This window comes from Pinus tabuliformis, chromosome 9 (assembly GCF_031772625.1).
Source record: "Pinus tabuliformis cultivar Carrire ecotype Pingquan chromosome 9, CPIR1, whole genome shotgun sequence".
Lineage (NCBI taxonomy): Eukaryota > Viridiplantae > Streptophyta > Pinopsida > Pinales > Pinaceae > Pinus > Pinus tabuliformis.
In genome coordinates, this window is record NC_142307.1 from 1,235,141,085 (window position 1) to 1,235,160,888 (window position 19,804).

Sequence of the window (19,804 nt, forward strand, 5' to 3'; positions counted from 1 at the left end):
TTCTCTCTTGCTGACAAGATGGGTGTGTCACCTTTTTCTTTGTCATGCTTCTTCTTTTGTTCTTTCTTCTGCACTGTGGTCGGGGTCTTCTGCCTGTTTCCTTCTTTCCCTCGGCCATTGATTCTTTTTCCTCACTGCTGGAGGAACCACTTTCTTCAGTCAGCATCCTTATGTCTCCGTCTCTTGTCAAATTCCTGAATGCTTCCCATGAGAGGGGAACCTTATATGAATGAAGCGCATCCTCCACAAGAAGTTTGATCAATCCATGGTGGGCTACCTGATCTGGTATGCCTTCTTTTAGCTTTGTGGCACACTCAATTAGAGATTGTAGCAGGAAATAAGGAATGCTCAGTTTCTTTTCTACAGGAAGATCAATCCGATGCCTCAATTCAGTGAGCAACCGAAAGTGATACCCGTACACGATGCTATAACGGCCTTCACAGGTTATATACTTCATGATCTGTAGGCTAACTTCATTCCATGGTGGCAGCAAACTTGTTCTACGCACCCCATTTTTGTCCTCCGAGAATTCCTCCTCAGGTGGAAAGAATTCTTTCTTGGCCTGCTGGCTCAACTTCCTTTCTTCCTTATCCCATGGCAAACCCATTGGAAGTTCAGTAATTCAACTGATATATTGCGGGGTGAGCTTGAGGCTTAGGCCCCTGAAGTTCACTGTGGCCAGTGTCTTGGATTTCGGCCTCAGAGCCTGCAAAAATTCTTCTGCCACTTCATCGTCGTAACCCTGCAATTTGTCACAAAAAGATATCCATTGAACCCGTGGGAAGAGCTCCACCACCTCCTAGTTTTCCCTTAACTTGGTTGAATCAGTGGGTTCTCGTCTAATAAACCCACCTGGCATGATAAAACAGTTTCCTTAACCAGAGGTGGTGATTGTGGAAGAAATTTGGTCTACTGAGACAGAGCGTAGAATTACGCTTCTGTCATGCACATAATCCACAAAACTTATCCCTGAGGAACTTAACACAGTTTAATTACCCTGACATCCTGTAGAATGACAGTATAGGCACAGCAGACAACAATTTCACCACTTTTCTATGACCAGACTGTGGACGACGATTCTGCCACCTTTAAAAACCAGTTGCATGAAGAGTTCAGGGTTACCTTTTTAATCTGCCACCTTTTTACGTGAGGCACCCGCCTTCCTGTAGAAACTGTGTTCCTGTAGAAACAGCGTTCCTGTAGGAGCAGCGCGCGATTTTCGGGAAAGACTGCAGTTGGTCTGCGCTCTGGGTGTGCTTCACAAGCGTTCTGATAGCCAAAGGCTCGGCGTATCGAACTGCAGAAAGATCAGGATAACCACTCGAGTTCAAAACAATGGTTGATAAATGCATGAGGGCAATCTAGCCGATTAGATTTTGAATCGGCAGAATCTGTGGCACGGGGGTGAGCTGTCCCCGCCGGACCGTTGGGCGACGTCATCCCATCATTCAACTACGCGTTCACTTGCTGCCGCATCAATTCCCACAGATCTGCCGCCGCCTCTTCTGTTAAACTCGTTTTTTTTTTCCGACGGGATTGCTCTCACGTGCGTGCTACCCATTCTTTTTGTCATGGCCGCCACCCAAACATCCAACTAGACCATTAACTGGCCGACGTGGCTGGCCAAATGGCCATACGGCCGCTCAACCCATTCCCCTTTACACTTTGCAATCAATTCAAAGTAAAATTCATGCAATCTGATGGAAGGAAGGGTCGAGACACTTACCTGCGCAGCTGCACACAATGTTTCGGTTTTTTGGACGCTGATGAGCGGATTTACCTACTGCTGGCGAACTTACACAGGCCCGGAGGTTCATGTTTATAGGCTGCCGACGATGGATTGGATGCTTTGGTTGCATGCTCCCGCGTTTCATTTCAAATGGCCGGCGCTGTGAATGGTATCCACTCTAGCGGGTTTAACTGTTACAGGACTCCCGCGGGATGTCTTGTAACAGTTCTTCCTCCTTGGGTGCATGCTACACGACGAAGGATCTGGCCTCACGATCACGCTCCCAGAGCTTTTGGATGACTGGGATGAATATGGTGTGAGATCTCCAGTGTTTTTTCATTTAAAATTTGCTTTTTCTTGAGAACTCATCGATCTGCTTTGCTGGTGCAGGTAACTTCGTTGCATGTTGACAAGGATGGCAGGACGAGGTGACAACAATGTGCAAGGGAGATAACAATAGCTTGCATGCGTCCAAACCGATCCTTAGTCGTTAGATCTCCTCACAAAATGGATTCTGGGCCGTTTTGAGCTTCTACAGGAAGTTTCCTGTAGAAATACAGAGCTTCCTGTAGAAAGGCTGCGTTTCCTATAGAGAATCTGCACCTTCCTGTAGAAAATCTGCATCCTCCTGTAGAAAATCTGCGTCTTCCTGTAGAAGACTTAAGCTGTAATAAAATTGCACATACCTTGGAGAAAATGAGTATTCTTGGAGGAGGTGCTGGTGAGGTGTCCTGACTGCATGATAAGGACCCTTGGCTTTGAGTTGAGAGGCTCCCTCTCCTCGATAGAACACCTGCAATCTGCATGCAATTTCACATGATAAACTTGTTGTCTTTGTCTTTCTTGTTTTTTTTTCTTCTTTTTTTTCTTTTTCTTTTTCTCTTTTTTTTTGAAAGATAACAGGGGCGCCTCAATGAGGTTTTCACCCTTGCCATCTGCCTTGAGCGCCTCAGAAAGGTTTTCACTCAAGGATCTTTTCCAAATTTTTCTCTCTTTTTTTTTTTTTTTTTTTGAAAGACAATAGGGGCGCCTCAATGAGGTTTTCACCCCTACCACCTGCCTTGGGCGCCTCAGAAAGGTTTTCACCCAAGGATCTTTATTGTTTATTTATTTATTATTATTATTATTATTTTATTATTTTAGATTCTTCAGGGTATGCCCAAAGCAGAGGCAGAACCCTTCTCTATGACCAACACTGCCTTCTTCATAGTTTTGATGAACTCTTGTCTTGAGAGAGGTTTCCTGTAGATCTTCAATCGATGCCCATTGACAAGCATGGGGATGGCTTCCTCATCAATGGTCCGAATAAGAACAGATCCATTGTCATGACATTTTTCCACTGAATATGGCCCTAGCCATCTGGTTCTCAGCTTCCCCTTGAAATCTTTGTATCTGGAGTCATACAACAAAGCCCAATCTCCCGGCTGAAATTGCTTGTCATGGAGATGTTGGTCATGCCACACCTTTCTCTGAAGTTGAACCACTTCTGAGTGAAGGAGGGCTTGCATTCGGTGCTCATCCAATCCATTCAGCTGCAATAACCTTTCTTGTTGTGCATGGCTGAGATCTAGGTCCAGCTGAGCTGCCATCCTCAACGTGTTGTATTCAAATTCAATGGACAGCAAAGCTTTCTTCCCATAGACCATCTCATAAGGTGTGAAGCCGGTGGTGGTCTTCCAAGTGGTGTTGTAAGCCCATGTGGCTTCAACCAGGCAATCTGCCCAGTCCCTTCTGCTGCTGCTCACCACCTTAGTCAAGATCCCTTCTAATGCTCTATTGGTGACTTCCACCTGCCCATTTGCTTGAGGGTGATAGGGGGTGGAAGTCCTATGCTTGATCTTGTGATGAGCTAGTAGATCTTCAACCAGGTTGGAGGTGAACTGGCTCCCTTGATCGGTGACCAACTCTCTTGGATAGCCAAACTTATAGAAAATGTTTTCTCTTAGGAACTCGGCCACCTTTTCTTCTGTTGCTGCTTTGATTGCTTTGGTCTCTGCCCACTTTGTCAGGTAGTCAGTGCACACAATGATGTAAGACCTTTGCCTCGAAGGAGGGTTGATTGGGCCCACAAAGTCCATACCCCACTTCTCAAATGGCTCAAGAGTCACCTGAGGTTGGAGACACATCTCATCCCTTTGGGTCGGTTTCCCCATTCTTTGGCATTGGTCACACTGGCTGACATATCTTCTGACATCTTGATGAAGTGTGGGCCAATAGTAGCCTGCCTGCAGGATTTTGAAGGCAGTTCTCTTTGCTGCAAAATGTCCTCCACAAGGCCCATCATGACAAGTGAGGAGGATATCAAAGACTTCCTCCTCCCTTACACAACACCTTAAGATCTGATCGGGGCCAAGCTTGAACAGATTGCCCCCGATCCAAGTAAATGAGGCACTTTTTCTGATGATTCTGCTCTTCTCTCTTGAAGATAGGTGCGGAGGGAACTGTGCTGAAACAAGGTAGTTTGCTATATCAGCAAACCATGGAGAGAGTACTGAAATAGCAAACAGATGTTCATCGGGCATCTGGTCATCCACTATTCCATCCTCATCTGCAGACAAATCCAATCTAGATAAAAAGTCAGCAACAACATTTTCTCTACCTGGTTTGTCAACAATGGTCAAATCAAACTGCTGCAATAAAAGTAACCATCTAATAATACGAGCATTCACATCTGGTTTATTCATTAAATATCTAATTGCAGCATGGTCTGTATGTACAAAGGTTTGATAGCCAGTGATATAATGTCGGAACTTGTTCAGTGCATGGACCACAGCCAAGAATTCTTTCTCGGTTACAGTGTAATTCAGCTCAGCTTTGGACAAGTTTTTGCTAACAAAGTAAATGGCATATGGAAGTTTTTGCTCAACTTGTCCTAAAGCTGCACCTATGGCTTTGTTCGAGGCATCAGTGTGGATGTGGAAAGGTAGGGCCCAGTTTGGACCTCTCAGGATTGGGGTTGACACCAACTTGTCCTTCAATTCATTCAAAGCCCTCTGACAATCATCAGTCCATTTAAACTCCACATCTTTTGCCAACAGGCCAAACAATGGTGAGGCTAGCTTGCTGAAGTCTTTAATGAATCTCCGGTAATATCCTGCTAATCCCAAGAAACTCCGAACATCCCTTACCTTTTGAGGAGGTGGAACCTTCTTGATGAGAGCAATTTTGTTAGGATCCACCTGTAACCCTTGGCAAGAAATGGTATGGCCTAGCACGGTCCCTTCAGTCATTAGGAATTCACATTTTTCAGGACTAAGGGACAAGTTCATCTCAATGCATTTGGTTAGGACTTTTCCCAGATTGGACAATGCTTCCTGGAAGTTGGCCCCATAAGGAGTAAAGTCATCCATATAGATTTCCACTGCATCATGGACCAGCTCCGAGAAGATGCTTAAGACAGCTCTCTGGAAGGTAGCAGGAGCATTGCATAGCCCAAAGGGAAGGACTCGGTAGGCAAAGGTGCCCCAAGGACAAGTGAAGGTGGTCTTATCTTGGTCTTCCGGGCTGATTTGGATTTGGTTGTACCCGCTAAACCCATCCAGGAAAGAGAAGAACTTCTTTCCTGCCAGTCCATCCAACACTTGATCTATGAAAGGTAGAGGGAAATGGTCTTTCTTGGTAGCTTTGTTCAGTTCTCGGTAGTCCACACAGATTCTCCATTTCCCATTTTTCTTGGGAACCAACACTAGAGGGGACACCCATTCACTATCTGAGATGGGGTAGATGAATCCGGCATCCAACAGTTTTTGCAATTCTTCCTTGACAATGTCCTTAAGGGCTGGATTCATTCTCCTCTGGGGTTGCCTAACCGGCTTACAATCCTCTTTGATGTATATGTGATGGGTACAGACCGAAGGATGGACTCCTTTCATCTCCTTATAGCTCCAAGCAAAAGCATCTAGGTGACTGGCCAACAGGCTACACAGCTCCTTTTCCTGGGAAGGAGACAGGGAGGAGCTGATCTTTAACGTTCTCTCGGGGCCGAACTCCACATTCTTGACTCTGGGAGTGACAGGGTTGGTTGTACAAAGATCCACTAAGGTGCTAGCTTGGGCATCCTCCACCAATTTCTCTAAGGATAGTGCACTGGAAGGTGGATTCTGGATCAAGGTCTCGATCAAGTCATCCTCAGTTGGGGGGTCTCTTCTAGTGGTATCTAGGGTGCACAGAGGTGCTGAGTACACCTCGTCTTCCTCTCCTTCCTCCAACCAGAGTGGTAAGTCATGCTCTAAGGAGGGTTGGGCAAGAGGGTATAGGACTAGCTGCTTGGACATAGGACCATTTTTTATGGTCATATTTCCTGCACGGCAACTTATGTAAGCATCTGCAGTGGCTAACCAAGGCCTTCCCAAAATGAGAGGATATCCAGTAAGCTTTGCCTTGGGTTGCAGAACCAAGAAATCTGCAGGGTATTCCCAAGAGTCGATAGAGACCAAGACATCCTCCACAATCCCTTCGGGAGTCACAGTGGAGCGATCTGCTAATTGCAGTACTGTCGAGGTCTTCCTCAAGGAACCCTGAAGATTGAGTTTGAGCATGGTATCCCTGGTCATCACATTAATGGCAGCCCCCAGATCAATTAATGTGTGTGGTATGATGGTGCCATTGATGTGGACATCTACTACAGGACTTCCAGGATCTAGGTACTTTGGGCAGATGACTTGTCCTAACATAAGGTCAGACAGTTGTCCTATGACATTGATGGTTGAAGCATCTTTCTTCCGCCTGCCTGGGTGTTTGAAACACTTTTCCTTAACCAGTTTGTTGTATATTGGCACATCCTTGATGGCTTGGAGAAGTGGTATTTTCACACACAACTGCTTGAGCTCTCCCAGAAGCTCATCCTCCTCTGGGTTGGGTTGTGTGGTGGCTGTTAGTCTCTCAGGAAAGGGTGGAATAGCCTTTGGTTCACTTTCCTGTTTATCTTCCTCATCCTCTGGGGGAGGAGGTTGGCGATCTGGTAGAGTCTTTCCAGATCGAAGATTGATCTCCTGGATCTCCACAGCATAGGTAGGGCATGAGGTTTCCCCAGTGTATACCTGTTGGGTCTGTCTATTGTTGGGGTTTGGGTTCGGTTGAGCAAGCATTTGAGGTTGCCTTGGAGGAGCAGGAGGTAATGGCTTAGGTTGAACTGGTGGTGGAGGCAAAATGGCGGGAGGAGTATATTACTGGGGCCTCCACCCCGACTGAGGTGCATTCCACTGAGGTTGTGGCTGGGCATGTGAATGATATGAATGAGAAGTAGGTTGAGTAGGGTACTGAGGTGGATAAGACATGGAGGAGGCATGGACCAGGAAGGATGAGCAGGGGGACCCCAGGAAGGCATAGGAGTCGATTGGTTGGGGCTGTAATAAGCTTGAGGTGCCCCTTGCATTCCCTGCTGATAAGGTCTAGATCCTTGTGGCCTCCTTTGGTTGATGAAATAGAGAGGTTCAGTGGGGGCTTCTGTCCCTTGGTACATGGCTTTAAACCCAGGTAAGGTTGGACACTGATTTGTGGGATGGTCCTCCTCACAAACGAAACATACTTCAACCGAATGCAATGGGCATTCGTTCTTAGGGTGTCTCCTTGTGCACCTAGGGCAGAAGACAGCCAAGGCTCTCTCAGCTTCTTCTTTCTTCTGTTGGATCCTGAATGTGTCCAACTGCATGGAAATGGTCTGCCTCACCTCACTCTTAAGATCTTCTAATTGATTTGCAAGCTCATGTTTGGAGAAAGGGACACTAGTTGAGAGGAGGTTTCCTCTACCTAGTTCCGTGCTACCCTGGAGTAGTTTCTAAACACAGTCTTGATGTCCTCATAAGGCAGTTGGTAAATGTCCCCCCCAGCTAACATGTGAAGGGTATCTAAGAGGTCTTCAGGGACTCCTCGGAGAAGGACCAACTTGAGGGATTCAGGGTCAAGTGTGCACCTGGCCCGCTTATAGCTAAGTTGGAACGTCTCCTCATAATCCTCCAAGGACTCATCATTTCCCATGGTCATCCGAAAGATTTCTCCCTTGGTTTCTTTGGACCTACAGTAATCCCGGTACTTGGTATTGAAAGCTTGCTGCATCTGAGCCCAAGTAGTGATACTATTCCCAGGTAAGCCCATGAACCAGCGTAATGCTGCATCCTTAAGAGTTGAAGGGAAGAGTTTCAGCTTTTGCTCATCTTCAGTATAGTCATAGGTTCTACAAAGGACAGCAAACTCAAACAGGAAGGTATCAGGATCTTCAGTAGTCAGTCCATGGAAGTGAGGTAAAGCAGAGGGGCTAATGTTCTTCATTTTCATCTCTCCATTGGTCTCTCGGATGGGGAAGGCACCTTCTATTCTCTCATCTTCTCTTCTATTGTCAGCCATAGCTTCAGATGGAGTGGTCTCTAACTCTTCTTCTTCTATAGGACCTTTGTATATCCCGGGATGTTCACCTATAGGTTCTTCTGGGTCACTGTCACCAAAGAAGAGAGAAGGGTGACTCAGTGATGTGGTGGGGGTGTTGGGTAGGAATTTTCCTGATTTATCTCGGTTTCTACAAGGCATGAAATGGAAAAGACTTTCTTTTTCTTTTTGATTGCTTTTGCTTTTTTCTTTGGTACCTGCAAAACTGAAACAGATTGATCTACAACTAACTATCTTACTGAAATGAAGATGCAGAATTGAATTGAAGGCAGGAAAGAACTAGTCTACTTTGCTCAAATGAAATTGCAGGAATGGAAATGCTAATCTACGCTTGCAGAATTGAAATTGCGGAATTGAAAGGCTAATCTATGAAAGCAGGAAATGCTAATCTATGAAAGCAGGAAATGCTAATCTATGAAAGCAGGAAATGTCTATGCTACTTTTGCAGAATGGAAATGAAATAAACTACTGAGCAGAAGGCAAGAGTAAGAAAATAGAAGAAAAGCAACAATTACTAATACTCTGACGCTTCCCCGGCAACAGCGCCAAAAAGATGGTGGGCTCCAGTATTGTAGCAATAATGCTACAACTCCTGGGGCTTCCTATCTCTAATTTTATCAACCCGGTAGTTCGTACAAACTTGGAAGCGATGGTGTTGTATGCACAAGTACTAGCTCTTGTCGCAGCTGTCACTTGGTCAGCTGGCACAAGTCCGCTAGGGCTCAAGCCAACTTCTATATGCTCTCAGAAGAAGCTTTCTAAATGATGGATGAAGGCGATCTCAAAGGAAATTAATCTACTTTGCAAAAATGAACTGAAAGCCAACCAAAACATGGAAACCCTAGTAAACCTTAATCTGACTAGCTTAATCTCTATGATGCAATGGTGGGAGTGCAAGTGTCTAAGAATGATGCCATTACTGCTAGTGATATGAAATGCATGAACTTAAACTACTTCCATTGAAAAGAACATTGTTTTTGTATTTTTGCTTAAGTGGTTGGAGTGATTATGGTTTTGTTTCTTATTAGGGTTTGGCTGTGCAGAGGTGGTGTGAAGGGAGAGAAAGCTTGGGAAAGGTCAGGAGGGCTAGGAGAGGTCCCAGGGAATCCCTAGCATCAGTCCACAGAAGTCCACAACGTTCAGGTGCTCGGCAACCGAGTTTGCAGGCTTCTACAGGATGTCTGCAGGGGATCCTACAGGAAACTCAGGAATTCTACAGGAAGTCTGCTAACTTCTACAGGATGTTCTACCGTGGGAGTTTTGGGTGATGGTGAAGTGATGGAGCGGTATGGGTGGATAGGTAATATGGAGATGGAGCTTGTGATGGCTCCAGGGCAGATAAATAAGATGGAGAAAGAGTGCACGAAGTTGGTTGGTGGATAGAAGGATGGAAGCAACGAAAGGTCAAGAAAATGGAGCTACGTGGGCAATGGAAGAGTTGGAAGGTAAACGAGCTGAACAGAGGTCGAGTAGGTGGCTTTAGGCATGGTTAAGAAGAAGAAGAAGGAAATGGAATGATACTGAGCAGTGTAAATAAAACAAATTGCTTATGTCTTGCACCAAAAAAGAGAATCCATTAACCTGTGCTACCTGTGCTATTAAACCAATGAACAACAATGTAAATCGTGAAGAGAAGTCGTGCATGGAGTTGGAATGAAGAGGTATGGCTCAAGATCATAGTGCATGGATGGATCTATGATTAAAATGACTGTGTTGCAGCTTGCATGAAAGTAAAAGACTGCGTTTTTTGGTGGTTGGTACAGACTTCACCCCAATCTCTAAACAGAGATGGCAGTGAAGGCACTATCAACCTTTTCTTAGAGCTCCAATGAATTACAATCCTCCTATTCTAATATAAGCAACTAAAAGCGATTTAACCATAAGCTAATCCTACTCAATCTCATTAAAGAAATCAAATCAGCAGACTGTGTTCTTGAAATGCATGTCAAAACAAAGAAACAAAGTGCTGGAAAGAAAGGCAAATAACACTACAAAGAAGAGGAGGTCTATTGCTCTCAGGTTGGGCCCTAACCTGAGAGCTATAGCTCCCTTAAAAGCTCAGAATTAGATCCAAATCTGCTTGCCTTTATTCATAATCAAGAGTCTAATGTCATGCCAAAACTGGCTTACAAAAAAACAAACACCGAGCTGTAGCTCGTGCTCAGAAATTACAATATTAGTTCAAAAGTTCAAAAAGCTCCTATCAAAGGCTACGGCCTTCATATTTATACACAATGAAGATCAAGCTGGCTTCCTCCATTCGTGGAGCTTGGCTGTCCAACTGAAAGTCAAACTGCTGATCCTGTAGAATCTGTTGGCTGCCTTTAAGATCGGTGGGGAGAGCTGTTGGAGCTCGGAGTTAAGGTGAAAATCACAAGGAAGGTCATCAAGACTGTGGACAACCTCCCTATGAACCCGCAATGTCACCTTTGCTGTCTCCTTGTCTCTATTTGCATGGTATTTTGCTCTCTTTAATGCCAAAAACCTGAAATCATCATGTATTAGCCACATAGATATAATGCCTGCCCTTCTTCCTACAAATAACACGAATATACTAAGAAATGAATGCATAAGTGATAAAAGATGAATGGTTGAGCAAGGTAAGTAGGCCAAATGAGCCCAAATTGTACCAAAAATTGGGGCTCATCAATACTGACATACAAAGTAATGATCAATATTTGAAGAATTATTCAAAGTATAAATAAGGAAGATAGATTGATAAGAATTTGATAATACTGATTCACACCCCCCCCCCCCTCTAAGTATTATTTCCAACAAGCTCTAGTTTTATTGGCTAAATATAGTGCCTTTGTTGATGATGACTAGAGGAAATTGATATGAAAAGTTGATGGCCCAAATCTTGTCACAGTTTGGCTCCATTCAGGAAGATAGAAAGCTTAATATGATGAGATACATAAGAAAGGAGGATCCATGCATCTACTTGAAGATCTCCATGAAGAACTAGTAGTTGATGTATTGATAAATACACACTTAAGAATCTTGTAACCTTGACTCCCAAGTGAAGGGAAGTAAGGAATATCCTCTAATTTTGAGAGGGAGTAAGAAGTATCCTTAAATATTTGTGAAGGAGCATGGATCTATTCCCTGATTAAGAGGGAATGAAGCTATCATCCCTAGTTGCGAGGGAGTGATGATGGAAATTGTATTCTCTTCTATCTTGTGTCATGCACTAGGCCAAGATTAACAGTCGTATATCTAGTGAAAGCCATGGGAGGGAGAATGGAGGATTGGATAGGCATCTAAAATTGATACTCATTGAAGATAGATAATCCAAGATAGGAAGTGGAAAAACACTCTTTAAGGATTGGATAGGTATCCAAGATAAGATTGGTCGAAAAGGGTCAATATTATTTGAGGATTGGGGATCCAAGACAAGAATAGTCCTAGAAGGACATACCTAGTGAACATGTGAATGGGGTATGTGCCTTTAGAGGTAGTGTGGTGTCTCATGTAAAGCCTCGCATCATTATGCTCTGATACAAGAAGATAGTGTTATTTAAGGCCTTACTATGATGAAAATGTTGGTTATGATGTTGATGATTGAAAATGGCGTATCAACTTGACTCTTCTTATGAAAACTCTTCATTTTGAGAAAATCCTTGTACTGGTGGTACAATTATGAATACCTCCCTAGTTAAGAAGGAGTGTTGGAAAATGTAACCAATTTCGGTCTTCATAATTGTAAATGTATTCATGTATATCTTATGTAACAAGAAAAAGAAGAAAGAAAAATATTATTTTCAAGCACGGGTTTCATGTTTCTTTTGATTGGTCAACTAGGTTAAGCATGTTCTACATGCTACTAGCATTTTTCATGTCATAAGAATTTTTGTCATGAGTCAAGAGAGTCAATATCATTTGTATAAGACCCTATTGAGAGAGTTGTAACATGAAAATAATTTATTTTTGTGTCTAGAAAGTCAAAAGTACCTCCAAGCACAAGTTGTCCCTACTAGTCGGCCTAGAAGAGGCTATTCAACCTCATGAAATGCATATATATAGAAGTAGTTTTGACCTCATTTGACACATATTTGATTTTCACTAGAGACAAGTTCGATCTAAAGAATGGAATAAGAATGAAACAAGAGAGAAGGACAAGGAGACTAGAGAAAGTCAGAACAATAAACACAAATATGATTTTTTAGCTCTATTCTCTCACACGTGTGAAGGTTAGGGTTTCTTTCAGAATTGCAGAGCCAAAAATTGCAGACCAAAGTTGCAGACCTACGTTGGAGACTAAAATATTGACTATAAGAAACCTTGATGAATGTTTGACTCTCCTTGACTTTTAAGACCTTGACTTGCTTAAGGAAGGATGTCTTGGAAAGCTTCCATATGCAAGGAAGCTAATGTTTATTCTTTTCCTAGGGGTCAATTTTGCAGATATAAAGTAGAGTGTTGGTGTAGATAATCTTGTATATTCACAAGCTCATGTAATCTACCAAAATAAGAGACAAGAATCTACTTCTACTCTTTACAGCGAAAGCACATAAAGATCGAACAAAACAATAATTGACAAGAGGAAGATAATCAATAGAACATAACACAATAAATATCCGAAGAAAGCCACAACTCAAAACCCCACTATCTGTATTGCATTAATCAGAAATCCAAGATGATAATACAATGCTTTTTCTCTCAAGAAGAATACCAACACTCAGTAAAATCAATCTCCAACTCACAAGAAAACTCTTGGCCAACACTTAGTCAATTCTCCAGCTCTCCAAGTCCCTATTTCCTTGTGCAATTCCTATGGCTGATTAGCCCATCTTAAGGGGAAACCAGTGCATCCAAAACTGTGCAATCCCTTCAAGGATCAGTTCCTGATTGCATGCACTATATGTACAACTCAAAAAATTATACAACAAATAATACATTGTCCTTGCACTCTAGTCTCAACCGGGTGTTTCTCAGAATCAACATGCATGAGTTTCTAATAAGGGAATCTTCAGTTAACTGGAGTAGCATTAGTTAATGCATTAGTGCACCAACTGACTGTTAAATCACTACTAGTTCCTCAAGCATTTTGGAACTAATTTAACTGGAATTAACTCAGTAAAATGAGTTAACTAATTACAACTCATACTTAACTCATCCTGGACCCCTATAATATAGGGAGAACATATACATGACTTCATAAAGACTTCCAATTCGAAATTCCTAAGTTAACTAAGTCAACTCAATCTAGTTAACTATTACAAGTTGCTATGAGAATATAATTTGATTTTAATTCTCAGTTTAATTCAAGGAAAAATTAAACTGGAACTTATGGAATCTATTTTTATCATTTATTATTGCTATTTTCAACACTCCCTCTCAACAAGAAAGGGATTCAACTCAATCCTGATCCTGAACCTTTGGAATGTTCTACATGAAACACTTCTCTCTAGTGTTGTTGTTCCAACAACTCTAGAAAAAAAAAACATCCAACCTGAATCAGAATGGTGCCTCTGTCATCAAAGTCTCTGACTGTTATTGTCTTTGTTGACTAAAAACTATGTGCTTCTGTTGACTCTTTCTTTCTCCACTGTTTTCAACCCTTCTCTACTATTCTTCAGTATCTGGCTGCTCTAGCCTCTGTCACGTTGATTTTTGACTGCATCAATCCCACTAATTCCTCCCACTACTATGCAATTTGGGCTCCCATATCAAGGTATGATCCATGAGATAAAACCGCTTAATGGACCCTGCCCAATTTCAGCCCTCTTGGGACTATCACTTCACATCGCCCCACCTCACACCTAGAGGTATGGTTGCATGTGATTTGTCTACCCACTTGGCTTGAAATTTCCCCTTGCTGGAGGTCTCTGCATGACTTGATGCCTCCACTCAGTCTCCTCTCAGTTTCTCTAGTTCTGGTTGCTCCACAACTTCCTGAGACTACTTCTGAGACTGATTCTTCTCTTCTTGAGTATATCTCTCCACTCGGTCTCCTCTCAGCTTCTCTAGATTTGTCTGCTCCACAACTTCTTGAAGTTGCTTCAGAGGCTTCTTCTAGCGCTGCATGTTGAGAGGTGATTTACTCTCCCTCTCAACCACCAAGTATCTAAACTTTGCCTTGCTCCTCAAGGCTTTGCATGAATCTTGAACGTCAAGAGCATACAGGTTCTTGACCCGTCCAATGATTTGTTTCACTTGTCCTGTGGTGATGTGTCTAAGGAAAACCTTTCCCTTACTAAAAACCACATCATAGCCATGATCTTCCAATAACGCGACTGAAACAATATTCTTCTTTAGTCCCGGAACATACATCACATCTGTGATCCTGAGAGGGGAACCAGATTCCCTCTCAAAGGTAACCATACCGATCCCGATAACTCTATACCTCTCATCATCTCCAAAATCTATGCTTTGCTTGAGGTCTTTCTCCTCAAAATCACTAAAGAGATCTCTATTCCCTGTCATATGGAATTAGGCACCACTTTCAAGATACCACACGCCTCCCATGGTAGTGTTGGCCATGCATGCAATGAGAGTGAAATCAAGTTCGAATTGTGAAGCTAGAGCTTCACCTGCTGCCGCTATTGTCGATTCCTTGCTTGCTTTCTTATATGGGAAGTTCTTGGCATAAGAGATCTCTATTCCCTGGCATATGGAATTAGGCACCACTTTCAAGATACCACATGCCTCCCATGGCAGTGTCGGCCATGCATGCAATGAGAGTGAAATCAAGTTCGAATTATGAAGCTAGAGCTTCACCAGATGCCGCTATTGTTGATTCCTTTCTTGCTTTCTTCTGTGGGAAGTTCTTGGCATAGTGCTCATGCTCATGATAGTGAAAACACTTGATTTTCATCAAGCCCATCCTCTTTCCACCCTCCTCACCTTGGGACATTTTTCCCTTGGCCTTCTTTGCCTTACTCATTAAGGAAAAATCCTCTTCCACTTCCTTGGAAGAGGTCCCATCTCTGGTGTTCCTCCTAATCTCCTCATGCATCAAATCTGACCACAGTCGTTCCCAATTTGGCAGCTTCTCCCAACCATTGACAGAGTCCTAATAACTATGCCAACTCTTTGGGAGTCCAAGAAGAGCAAGAATCACCATATCATCCTTGGAAACTTTGATTCCAACATTTCCAACTACATCATGACATTGGGTGAACTTGGTCAAATAATTTGGAATTGAGTCGCCTGCCTCCATATTGATTTTTTGAAGTTTATCTTTTAGTTCCAACCTCATTTGGTCACTGCTATTCTGGAAAAGGTCCTTCAATGCTTTCCACATAGCATTCAGAGTTTCCTTCCTGTTAGCGCTCGAATTTTCCCCAGGCTGAGGAAGGAAAAACTCAAGGCAACATCAAACCACGCTCAGCCTCGTAGCTAGCCCTACGAGGACAGGAGAGGGCTCTCTCCTGGTCAATCTCGGAAAAATATAATCAATGAGGCTCGAGATGACTGAAATTGTAACTAATATCAGGCTAGGTATTAAGTGCAGAGGTTTAAAGGTGATTTTTTGGGGTTTTTGTTGAATCAAAGGGAAAGGCAATTTTGGGTGCGGGGATGAGACACAGTTTCTGCAGAGGTCTGATTGGAGCAAGGTAGGAAATTGTTTGATGCCTTCAAAGCAATGAGGTGAATAGATCAAACAGGTGAGGAGCTAAGGAGAGCAAGAAAACCTTAAGGATTCTCCTTAAACAAATGAAAACATAGGATATCAAGCAAACTTAAAGGCAGAGCATTACAGATTATGAATTCTACCTTAACACTTCATTTGTTCAATTGCAGAAGATGAGAGAAGGAAAATGATACACATAACAAACTTACAAGTACTGAAAGAAGCACACCATCAAGACATAAAGACACAAGAATTCCAAATAGTGCTGCAAAACCCTGGTCTTTCCTTTGCCAAAATGATGAAGTAAAATGTACAATAAAGTCTCAAAGCCTCTTCCCCAAGAGTCCAACCCTTGCTACTGAATGAAAATTTACATATATAGATCAAGCTAACCTCATTCCCTAACCTCTAGGGGTCGAGCTCCTCCTTCTAGGAGTTGTTTCAACCAATTCCAAACAAGGAACTGAAAACTAGGTAGTCAAACAACTAACCCTATATGCTAGGAAACTGATTCATTCATTAAATTTTTGCTATTTTGTGAATGAATCATCTAGAATAGGTAATTTAGTGCCAAAATTACATCAAATTACATCAAGGAAAACCAAAAATTACATCAAGAGGTGAAACTGGTCATAACTGGCCGAAATTCTGAGCTGGAAGGTGAAAAATTGGCCAAAATCCTCAATGCGCAACGCCCTGATCTCTATGCACAGCGCACTTTTCAAGCTGATTTTGAGGCACTTTTCGGCATCCAAATTGAGCTCAGGTTGGCTTGTTGGAAAGCCCTGGATGTCTACTTTCCAACCCAAGTGGAATTTTCCCATTTGGTGTCCATTTTCCCCTCCAAAAGTTCATTCTCCCAAGACTGCTTCCTGTGTGTCCAACAAGGGGTAGTGAGGTCATTTTTTGCATGTTTTTGACCCTTTGGGGACCCAAACCTTGATGAAATGCCTTGACAATCGCTGAGCAGGTATATTTCATCATGAAAAATCCAAAAATTCAAACCATTTGTGATTTGGACCTCCCAAACCATGCCATAATAATAATAATGCTCTGTTTTCAATGATTTGACACAAAACAGTCACCTTTTGACAAATGAGCAAAATACAATGTGTGCTCTTTGGAATGTTTGACTAGGGTGCACAAACGAGCAAGGAGCTGGTTTTTTCATCAATGGAGGATGAGGGACATCTTACTAAACCACCCACATATTTTTAAAACAACTCAAGGGATGCCTTTGTTATGAACCTAGGGTTTCATTTTCCCAAAACCCAATACATCAAATCCCATCTTTGAAACATATATCCAATGCCCTAACATTACTAGGCAGCAATAACATACCTATTTGCAAACTAGGAGTGAGTTTGGTTGAGTTCTGGATGCATAGACAAATGTTTCCTGTGGCTGATATTGAACCCGAGTGCGCAACGCATGCTCCTATGCGCAGCGCCTGTGTAATTTTGCACTGGCTCAAACTGCCCAATGTGCAGCGCACTGCCCAATGCGCAGCGCACACTTTCTATGCGCAGCGCACTTTTGCAGGAGGCGTTTGGAGGCCTTCCTGGTGTCCAAATTATGTGTGTGATAGCTTATTGGAAATTTATTTGAGTCTACTTTCCAACTCAATTGGAATTTTTCAATTTGGAGTTAATTTTCCTTGTCAAAAATCAAATCTCCCAAGACTGATCAAAATGTGCCAAATGAGGCTGCCTCAAGGCAGAGTGCTGTTGCAGTCAACTTTTGATTGCCTTCCTCAACTCCAAATTGAGCCCATAATAGCTCATTGGAAAGATCCTTTTGTCTAGTTATCCTTTGACTCATCAATAAAGTTATTTGGCCAACCAAGCTAGGAGAAAAATTGATTTTCCCAAGGTCACTTCAGAGGTGCATAAATTCTCCCGAGGCGATTGTATTTTTGACATTTCTCCAAAACCATTATACCTGTGTAAAAAGTGAAGGAGATTTTTCTTCCTTGGCCTGTTTTGGACAAAAACCTCTCTCAGTTTTCCCAAATTCATCTTTGATTGCTCATAAACATCATTTGAGTGAAACCTATCCCGATGTGTGAAACAAGGGATTTTGTCTAAATGAAGCGAAATGAAGGGGATAAGGGGTTTCTAAATTCTTGGGGAAATTTTTGGAAGTAGGGAGGGATGTTAGGAAGCACGGGAAAGTGGAATCTCAAAGATCGAGTGAGGGGAAGGGGTCCAAAAGGGCAAAACACAGGCCCAACCTAGAAAATTGCCAGGTTGTAGCAAGAAACTAGGGTTTGTGCGAAAATGAATAATTTGGGGGATCTCAGTGATGGGAAGTGTTTAATAAGGTAAATTAAGGATAGGGGAAGGTGTATGAAACTCAGGATGCAAGTTTTGCTAATGATTTGAACATTCAAGAGAAACTGCCTTCAAAACCCTAGGAGAGGGAAATGAACCTTGCCTAGGCGCAACTGAAGCATGAACAAGGTGTAAAATGACCCAATGGAACTTGACATGATGATGAAAACCCTCTGAATGATGATACACTCAACTGAATGATGACATGGACTGCCATTTGGACAACTTTGAAAAGAGTGAAAACAAACCCTAGACCTAATGCCTAGTGACCAAATTTTGCTTGAAGACTCTTTGAAATGACAAAATTTGGCTTTGACACCTTAAAATCACTTTGTAAGAGCATATTTGATCACTGGAGGAAAGCTACAAAGGTTGACACTAACATTGGCTCCAATGGGGATGGTAGCTCCTTGGAGGTGCCAAGAACAGCAGATCTTTGGGAGAGAAGACCAGTGCCTTCATCCATTGGGCGATGGAGTCATTATTTTGAACGGATAACACAAAAACTTTGACACATTTATTGAATGAAAACTTGACTGAAACTTGACTGAAAATTGACTCAAACTGACTCGATGGCAAACTGAAATAACTTGAAAAAACTGACTCAACAACCAAACACAAATGACTCAACTTGACTAAGACCTGAACTTACAACCTAAAACTTAGTGGCAGTACATGGTCACCTGTGTTCCTTACAAGACAATATATCCTCAAACTATATCAAAATGCCAATGCAACCAATCAAGAAGATGGCTTCTTGACTGATTCTTCCTATTAGATCTTCTGGTCAACAATACAAACTGATCACTGGGCATCCAAAAACCTAGTTGACCGTGATCTCCTTCATCACTGAACACAACAATAATCACTTTCACTACTGACTGTAACAAATCTGCCATTGGATCCTGAAAAACATGAAGATTTTCCATTGCCACCTCCTGCTGAAAGAACAAGGTGTCCTTTGTTTCAAATTCTGATCTGCTTTCATCATATGCTTCGGTAAAAGTATGCTCATGGGCTTCAAAAAACTCTGAACAGGTAGATGAGCATATCTCCTCTTGTAAAAACATTTCAACACATGAAACATATGAAGAATCTGAAAGGTAATCCTGTATGCTATGATCTTCTGTAGTCTGACAATATGGTAAGTCATCTTCATATGATATCACAACCAAATTATCAAGTTCCTTATTACATTCTTCAATCATAAGGAAAGAAACTTCAGCTGATTCTTGAAGTGCAAAAATGACATTTCTATCATCTACGATAAATTCATCCAAAGGAACTTTTTCACTTACTTGAATGAAGATCTCATCTTGATTTTCATGAACTGACTGAATTACCTCCTCATGCAGGCTCTGTTCTGATGGCATGAGAACATTTGGATCAAAAACTTTGTCTATGATCTCAACAACAAAACTCTCCTTTTCAGGATTCAGCACAAGGTATGCTTGGTCATCACAATCTGAATCTAGAACTGAAGTAACTGTCCTAACATTATCACATTCTTCAATCTGCATGTTGTCTTCTTCTGTGGGCAGATCTGAAACAAGCTCTTCTCTTTCATCATCTTCCACCATATGATTCTGCTGCAAATTTTCCTGAGTATCTTGATGGGAATCCTCTAGGTTCTCTTCATGTTGCTGAAATGGATTCTCATACAGAGCCTCCATGATTTCTCTGTCCATCAAGTCATCACGCCCATAAAAATCCTCAAGATCTTCAATAAAACTATGAACATGGCTACAACAGTTCTGAACTAAATTCAAGGAGGGATAAGATTCC